Source organism: Phialemonium atrogriseum, assembly GCF_030411735.1.
Source record: "Phialemonium atrogriseum strain 8032-3 unplaced genomic scaffold QBC33scaffold_11, whole genome shotgun sequence".
Lineage (NCBI taxonomy): Eukaryota > Fungi > Ascomycota > Sordariomycetes > Cephalothecales > Cephalothecaceae > Phialemonium > Phialemonium atrogriseum.
In genome coordinates, this window is record NW_026848148.1 from 1,003,949 (window position 1) to 1,012,088 (window position 8,140).

Genomic DNA, 8,140 nt, shown 5'->3' on the forward strand with positions numbered 1-8,140 from the left:
GCGTGATTAACTGTTGAAAAGCCTATTGTTAGAAGATGTACTACAAGCCTATAGAGACTAAGATCCTTGCATTTAATGCCTTGCAGGAAGCTTTTACCAAAAATACCGTTTTAGTTTATTTTAATCCTTAGAAGCTACTGTTTATACAGCTTGATAGCTTACTAGAAAATAGCTTTGGCATTATAGTCTTCTACCTTAAAAATGGTCATAACTAAAAGCTTAGTCACAAGATACCCTTAGCAGTGGTTTAGCCTGTGATGTTTATTAGCTAGACTCTTTCTAGCGCTAAGCAATGCTATAGACCTTCTAAATTGAAAGTTGGCTGCCTAGTCTATACTATGCAGAAGATTAGGACAATGATTTAATTGTCAAAGAAGCTAGTAATTGTACTAACTAATCACTTGGCTATTAAAAGGATTGTAAAGTAGACTACTCTTGATACCTTGTCTACTGATTAAGCTAATTGACAACTAGTTACTGCTTTGATTTACCTATTGCAGTACTTTTTGCAGGTTTACCATATTGCTAGCAAACTTAACGTAGTCTCTAACGCATTGTCTTGACTAAAGATGATCGATTTAGCTGCAAAGCCTAAACCTATAGCTATACTGACCCTTGATAACGTCTTGCTTGACAATGGTTAGTACATTGCGTAGTCTAATGACGCGTGGCTTGCCTTTAAAGCCTTGATAGGTCTTGAATTAAAGGAATGCTTTTATACTAGTTATATTGCAGACTTAAGCTACGCAAATATCCTTAAGGATTTGCATGGTGACAATAAGGTTGTTGAGAATGCTTTTCTAGCTGGGGCAGCCTTTGCGTTTGAGTTGATTAATAGTTTCTTATACTATACAATGCATAATAGTTCCTGACAGCTTTGTATACTGCAATTGTTATACTACAAATTCCTAGCCTTTGCTTACAATAAGAAGCACTATTTTAGCTACAAATGTATGCTATAGGAGCTGGATTAGTACTAGATGCACTAGAAGTGCTAGGAGGTTGACTAGTATATTACTAACTGCCTTGCTTGCAAGGTTAACTGTATTGACAATAGCAAACTGCTTAGTAATTACCAGCTAATTTAGACCTAACTAGCCTCTATGCAGGTGGTGGCGATTGACTTTATTGTAGGTCTACTAGAGGTCTCTTTAGCTAGCACTCTCTGGCAGATTCTAGGTTACAAGACTTACAATGCCTTGCTTACAACTACCAATAAGTTTACCAAGAGGTCTTTACTGATTTTAGGCTATGCAACTTATATAGCAAAGGACTAGGGATTGGTATTTACCTAGACCTTACTATTCTTAGACTAGCCTATCTTGCATGGAATTATCTTTGATTAAGACTTTAAATTCTAGTCGAAATTTTGGAAAGGGCTATAGGCTAGGTTTAATACTAAGTTGATGATAACAATAGTGTACTACTTATAGGCTAACAGCCTGTTAAAGCGCAAGAATTAGACTATAGAAGTAGCTATTTGATTCTACTGCTTTACTAATCCTAAAGACGACTAGGTTGACATTATTCTTGCGCTTTAGTGGAATCTTAACAATGCGCATAATAAAGAAATAGCAGCATCCTCTAATAAGGTCTTCTTTGGCTTTAAGCTTTCAAGCCTTGCCAAGGTGATTGCTAGTATAGGTGACTCTCTAGCCTAGCTTGACCTTATTTGCTTTGTCTAATTAGCTATCTAGAAAGACGCTAAGCTGGTGATGACTTTTGCAGCTGTATAGGCAAAGCATTGGTATGACTAGAAGCACTGCCTAGTCAAATTCAACGTCAACAACAAGGTTTTCTTCTAACTTTACCATGGCTACTACCTTTCTAGTTAACCTTTTTGCAAGTAGTCTTAGCAATATGCAAGACTCTTTACGATTTTTGAGAAGGTTGGCAAGCTGGCTTACAAATTAGACCTCTTTAACAATTGGAATATCTACCTAGTTATTTCAGTATAGCACTTGGTTTTAGATACTAGTGACGACAAGGATCCCTATAGCTAGGTTTAGCCTTTGCCAGGCCTAATTGACGTTAGCCTTGACAAGTCTGACAGCAACCTTGACAACCCTAACATAGTATACAAGGTAGAGTAGCTGGTTGGGAAGCGAGAGGTTAAGATTGGCTGCAGCTGCATGGCTATAACTTAATACCTAATCAAGTGGAAGGGTTGGGGCTATGAGTATAATAAGTGGAAAAAGGTGGCAGATCTAAACTACTTATAATGCCTTATTGACAAGTATAAGGCTAGAGTAGGCAAGCTTTCTGCTAAGAAGACTAAAGGCTAGAAGGCTAAAGCCTTCAAGGCTATAAAGCTAGCTACTAAGCTAACCAAAGGACTAGCAAAGCTAGCTACTAAGCTGCATGTATAGCGATTAGGCTATTGCATGCGATAGGCTTGACTTACAAGGATGTTGGCAGTCAATTTAACATTGGCATGTGACTTATTTGAGCTAATTATGTGTCTTGTTGGTTCTAGGATTGGAAGAAGATTAATCTGTTGTATTGGAATTAATCTTGGAAAATTGATGATTTTGGCGCTGTAGAATCTAGCCTTGTGAATTGTTTAAAGGCGTCTAGATTTATAATATTTGTATGATTAGATGATTTCTAGATTTTTTGGTAGTAGTGGCTTGACTAGTTAGGCCAATTGGGCCTCTACTAATAGCAGCATTGCCATGTGATACTTGAGGGTAGGTGGATCCTTTTTTGAGCCTGGCATATTGATGCGTAAGGCTTGGTGGGGTAGAAAGGATGGTTTTTACTGGCTGTAAATAGATAGTGAGGGCAGGGCCTAAAGTGGCTCTAGTGGCTTGTGACTTAGCCTATGCGCTAGCGCAGGTTAGTCAAAGCCTACGCGCCTTCTGCGTAGAAACTACCGAATATGATGACCACTTTTACTTTGTATAATATTACTAGATTGCTATTGAAGTAGCCTCCTGCTAATGCGCTAGTAAAAGTTGTCTGAATCTAAAGAGTTGTCTTCTTTTAAAGTAGCGTTGTATATATCATTGTTTAATTTGTTGAGAGAAAGCTGACTTGTTGAAGTTGTATTTAGTTGATTTAATTTAGCTTTTACTTTGTTATATTTGTATTTAAACAAAGTCTTTATGTCTTGTATAATAGTAGGGTAAAAGTGTAGTAAGCTATTTTTTTCAAAGTGTGTAAGCTTAAGCCTAGGGTCTAAAGCTATACTTATAAAGTAAGGCTTATATCTTTTAAAGATATTTGGTAAAGGGTGTTGTGGAAAGTATTTATCTAGCTTTTCAAGGCTAGACTTAATAGCTAATATAAAGCTATTATAATAGTTGTCGTTTGGTTTTCTTTAGCTTTTTGCTTTGTAACCTTTTATAAGGTTGTTAAGCTTGTTGTATATTTTATATATATGTAGTAAGGTGTGGTTTAAAGTAGTGTAAATTTGGCCTTGTAATTTGATTGTAGGCTTGACAAAAACTTCGAATATAAGGCTTAATTTGTATAGTATAGTCCATTTAGTAGGACTTAGTATATGTTGTTGAAATTCGTCATTTTCAGTGTTTTTCAAGACGTATATCAACGGCTCTTTAAGCTCAAGTGTAGCTTTAATCATATAGTATGTTAAATTCCAACATGTAGTATTATCTAAAGGAATTTGCATAGTATTGTAATTTGCAGGTATAATACCTTCATTTTTATACTTAGCAATTCCTTCAGTAAATAGCTTTTTCGGTTCAAAGTTGTATTTAAGTATTGTTGCTAGTTGTCGAATTCTTGAAGTAAGAGTAGTAGTAGTTGATGTAGAAAAGCCTTGTAAATAGTCGCGTAATATATCGCTTGCAACAAGGTTGATTATATGTGCTGCACAGCGAATATCATTAGTAAATTCCTTATTTCGAAGGCTATTATAAGCCTTTTTAAAGGAATCAATAAAGGTGTTGTTGTTGCTTGCGTTATCTCGTGTAATGCTAAATATATTGTCGATTTGTAGGCTTGAGTATTGATTTAGTATAGAATTGACTTCGTTAAATATATATAAGCCTGAATAGGCTTTAAATAATTCGTCAAAGCCAATTAACTTGTAATTCAAGTTAAATGTTAAATCAATATAACTAAGTATAATTCCAAGGTATTGATTTGAAGAAACTTTCGAAGTCCATATATCAAAGGTTATTGAAAATTGGCTATTTGATTTGATATTTTGTCGTAATTGGTTGTTAAAAGTCGATAATGCATTATTATATGCACTGTTAAGTATAGTCTTAATTTTGTGACGGTTGATTATAGGCGTAGACTTATTGTAATAATTTAACAAGTCTTTAAAAGATTCTGAATTTAGAATATTGAAAGAAAGGTTATTGTCGATTATAAAGCATAAAACCTTTGTATAAGCTTCATTTTCGTCAAATTCGGTAATTGTATTTTGTCATACGCGTTTTCGACTTTCTAAAGTTGTAAGGCTTTTTCTAGTATTGAAGAAATCTTGTGGTAGTGTATTTGATATAGTTGACTTGACTTTTCTAGTCTTTTCGCTCTCTTTGTTATAAGCAATATTAAGGTGCTTTAGCTTATAATGCCAGGCAAAATTCAAAGCTTGAAAGCCTTTTATAGACTCAGTCTTTTTATAAGAACAAGTAGTACACTGTACTAATACTTGTCTTTCTTTACTATAGTCGATAGGTAGTAAAGTACGAGTAAATAGGCTGTGTTGAAATATATAGACTGAGTCTTTATTAAGAGGTAGTTGGTAGGTTGGTTGGTTATAAGGCGATTCTTTATATTGGTTGGTATTTGTTGTAGGAATATTGCTTTGATTTGAAGCAATAGATTCAATGTCTGAAGAAGACAAGGAAGACGAGAAGTTTTGCGTAGTAAATGACGAATCCATTTTATAGTAGGTTGATATATTGTCGGTTGATATTGTAGGTTGATATTATAGGTTGTATAGTAAGTTATATAGTAGGTTACGTAGTAAGTTGTATAGTAGGTTGTATAGTAGGTTATATAGTAGGTTGTATAGTAGGTTGTATAGTAGGTTGTATAGTAGGTTGTATTGACGTGGTGAATGGAAAAGGCACGGGCCGCTTCAGGCTAGGATGAGTCAGCTTCGAACCAGATTTTCTGCGCTTCCATATAAGAGCGTGATCAGGGCCTCAAATTGTAAGATCATGATCAATTACGCAGACTTACACGGATTTACAAGCAGCACTCTTTACACCTTAGTTATTTCCAAGCTTTCTACGCAATAATACTTGATTTACCGCATTCCATTCCTTCCTTACGCCTTCAATTCAATTGATCACGCCGCCGGCGTTTTCCTACCTTACTTACACGACTGGATTTGGGCACTACTGCGAGACGTATCGGGGCTGATCAGGGTCACCTGACCAGTCACGTGCGCCAGAGGTAAGGAAGAAGCACGATTCCATCCGCCTGCCAGCCGATCACGTGGCTACTGCCGTTGGGGCCTACGCCTCAGCAGCAGTATACTACGTTGAGAGGTAGGTAGGTAGGTGGTTTTGTGTCTCTCCTCCTCAGTATAGTAGGTTGTGTAGTAGGTTGTGTGGTAAAAGAAAGGAAAACAAAATACTAAAGAAGGTAGGAAGGTAAATATATATACTTTTTTAACACTATACTAGAACATTCTATATAATTATAAATCATAAGTGTATATATAAGCCTATAGAAGTGTATAGAATCGAAAAGAAGTGTGTAGAATGTAAAAGAAGTGTATAGAATCTAAAAGAATTTAATAGAATTCTATAGAATTTAATAAAATTATAAGCTTATACAGTTTTATATTGATTACTAATTATATACTTTAGTCATTTTAGTCACTTTAGTCAGTCAGTACTATGACTAAGACTAATGTTAGTTAGTCAGTACTATGACTAAGACTAAGGTTAGTCAGTCAGTACTCTGACTAATAACTAACTAACTAAGACTGACTAAAAAATGACTAATAACTAATGACTAATTTATCAACCCTAAGTAATACCGAGTGTGAGGGAATCAGGTTGATCAATTGACTAGCCAAACCTAAGCCTTATTAAATACAAGAAAGATCTATTGAAGAATGAAAAGAAGGAAGAATTGCAGCGCGCTTTTACGCGTTTTTATAGATCTTAATCTGTAGGCGACGAGGCTGCAAAGCGGTCCTGGCAGTCTTTGCAGTGGATTGATTTTCCAGCCCCTGTTTGGTTTCCAAGCAGTTTTTGGTTGCTAAAAGTCTTTGATTAGAGTGGTCTTTGAAGGCTTTCTGCCTAAGGTCTCTACATAGGTGTAACTTATTACATTACCGTCTCTCTCTTATAGCTAAGTCCTGATCTTAAAAGCTTGTTAATAGCCTTTTTCTTAGAACTAGCTAACCTATTAACAACTAGTAAGTGTTAACTAGGCTATAAGCTTCGTTATAGTAGTTTATTGCAGCTATATCTATTACCTTTTCTAGCAGCTTAGATATTAGGTTATATAACCTATTTACTTAATAAATGTTTTTAAATACTTCCTTTTTATAAAAACATTAAGAATTTTATTTACTATATACTTTGTCAACCTATTTCCTTATACTACTAAAAGCTTAATATTGTTTTAACATTAAGATAAATATAGGTTAGTACTTGCTTAGCAAACTAATAAGATATATAAATAACTAGATAAATTTACATAATTTATCTTGCTTTACCATGTAGGTTTTTATTACTTAGATTATTAAGTATTTAGCATTGACTTAATTTAGCTTTTTGAAAGACTAGTTTAACTTAATATTTTAAAGCAATAGCTATTGTTAGGGTTTGCAAGACTTTAGGATAGAGTAAGGAGGTATAAAGCAATGCTAGCGCTGCAAACAATAGTATTGGTTAGACTTTCACTAATCTCTACCCCTCTTTTTAATCAAAGGCTACCATTGCTATATATATGCAAGTGAAAGCCTTACCCTTGCCTTACCTCTTGTTAGAGGCATATGGACAGCTAGCCAAAAGGGGCCACACGGTGGATTGATTGGCAAGTGAAGCCTAGGTTGGGACTAGTGGATTGTGTAACGAGTCGCAAGACCTGGGTTGGCAGCGGGATGGAGGCACGGGGGTGATTAGTCTGACTGACTTATACAAGGTGGCTAATTGGCACGGGTTTCGAGGGAGAAGGCGGTCGCGACAGTATTGCTAGTAAATCAGGTAGGAAACTGTCTCAAGCAGCTTCTCGGCCAGAACGTATATTGAAGCCTGCCCTCGTAAACCTTCGGGCAGGTCTATCGCGGTCTTTAACTCAAGGCTGCCTAGCGGTCCCTACGCGAGCCCCCCGCGGAGACCCTGTAGGACCGTCGACCGGGCCAGCTGGGCCTTCCAATTGAAGGCTACGCTTGCGCTGATCACTCGAAGCCACTTTATGTGGCGGACCAAGCCACCTCGGCCACCAGGCTTTCCCGGGCCCCGCGCGTGGGGGCCGGGGCAATATTGACCCGGGCCTTCGGGGCGTAACAGATTGGCAAGGGCTGTAGGGACGCGTAAACAAAGGCCTACAAGTTATCCACAGATCATCCACAGACTAGGTCGTCACTAGAAGATCCTTGCGTCATCTCTAGAGACTTTCAAGGACAAGACTTATAAAGATTACTTGATAATCTAACTTCAAACCTATATATTAAGGTAACCACAATAGTGATAACTAAGCGGTTTGCTGATTAAGCATCACATATGACTTATTTATAAGCCTACAAAGTAGCTAAGTTATGTGATTAATCCTTACCTTATAATTGGCATTTGAAGTCCAAAGGACTTTCCTGCCAAAGGCAACTCTAACCCTAAGGACAAGATAGCCCTGCAAGTCCAAGGTAGCCTGGCAAGTCTAGGGTAGCCTTGCAAGTATAAGGTAGGTGCAGAAAATCAAACCACCTAAAACCTTCAAACCCTGTCAAACCACTTGATACATATCACCACCTTGTAAGTATGTAATCTACATATTACTACTGATTCAAACAATCAGATCCTACAGACCCAGTCTAATCAGCCAATCCAAGGTATCAAGTTGTTTAATCTAGTAGATCAAGTAAAGCAAGAAGACTAAATTTCTACTATCAAAAGGTTAGGTTGTGACCAAAGAGGTAGGTTGTGGAAGCAAAGTATTCAACTAGTGAAAGTACTGCTGTAAGCAGTAGAAAGGCAGGAAG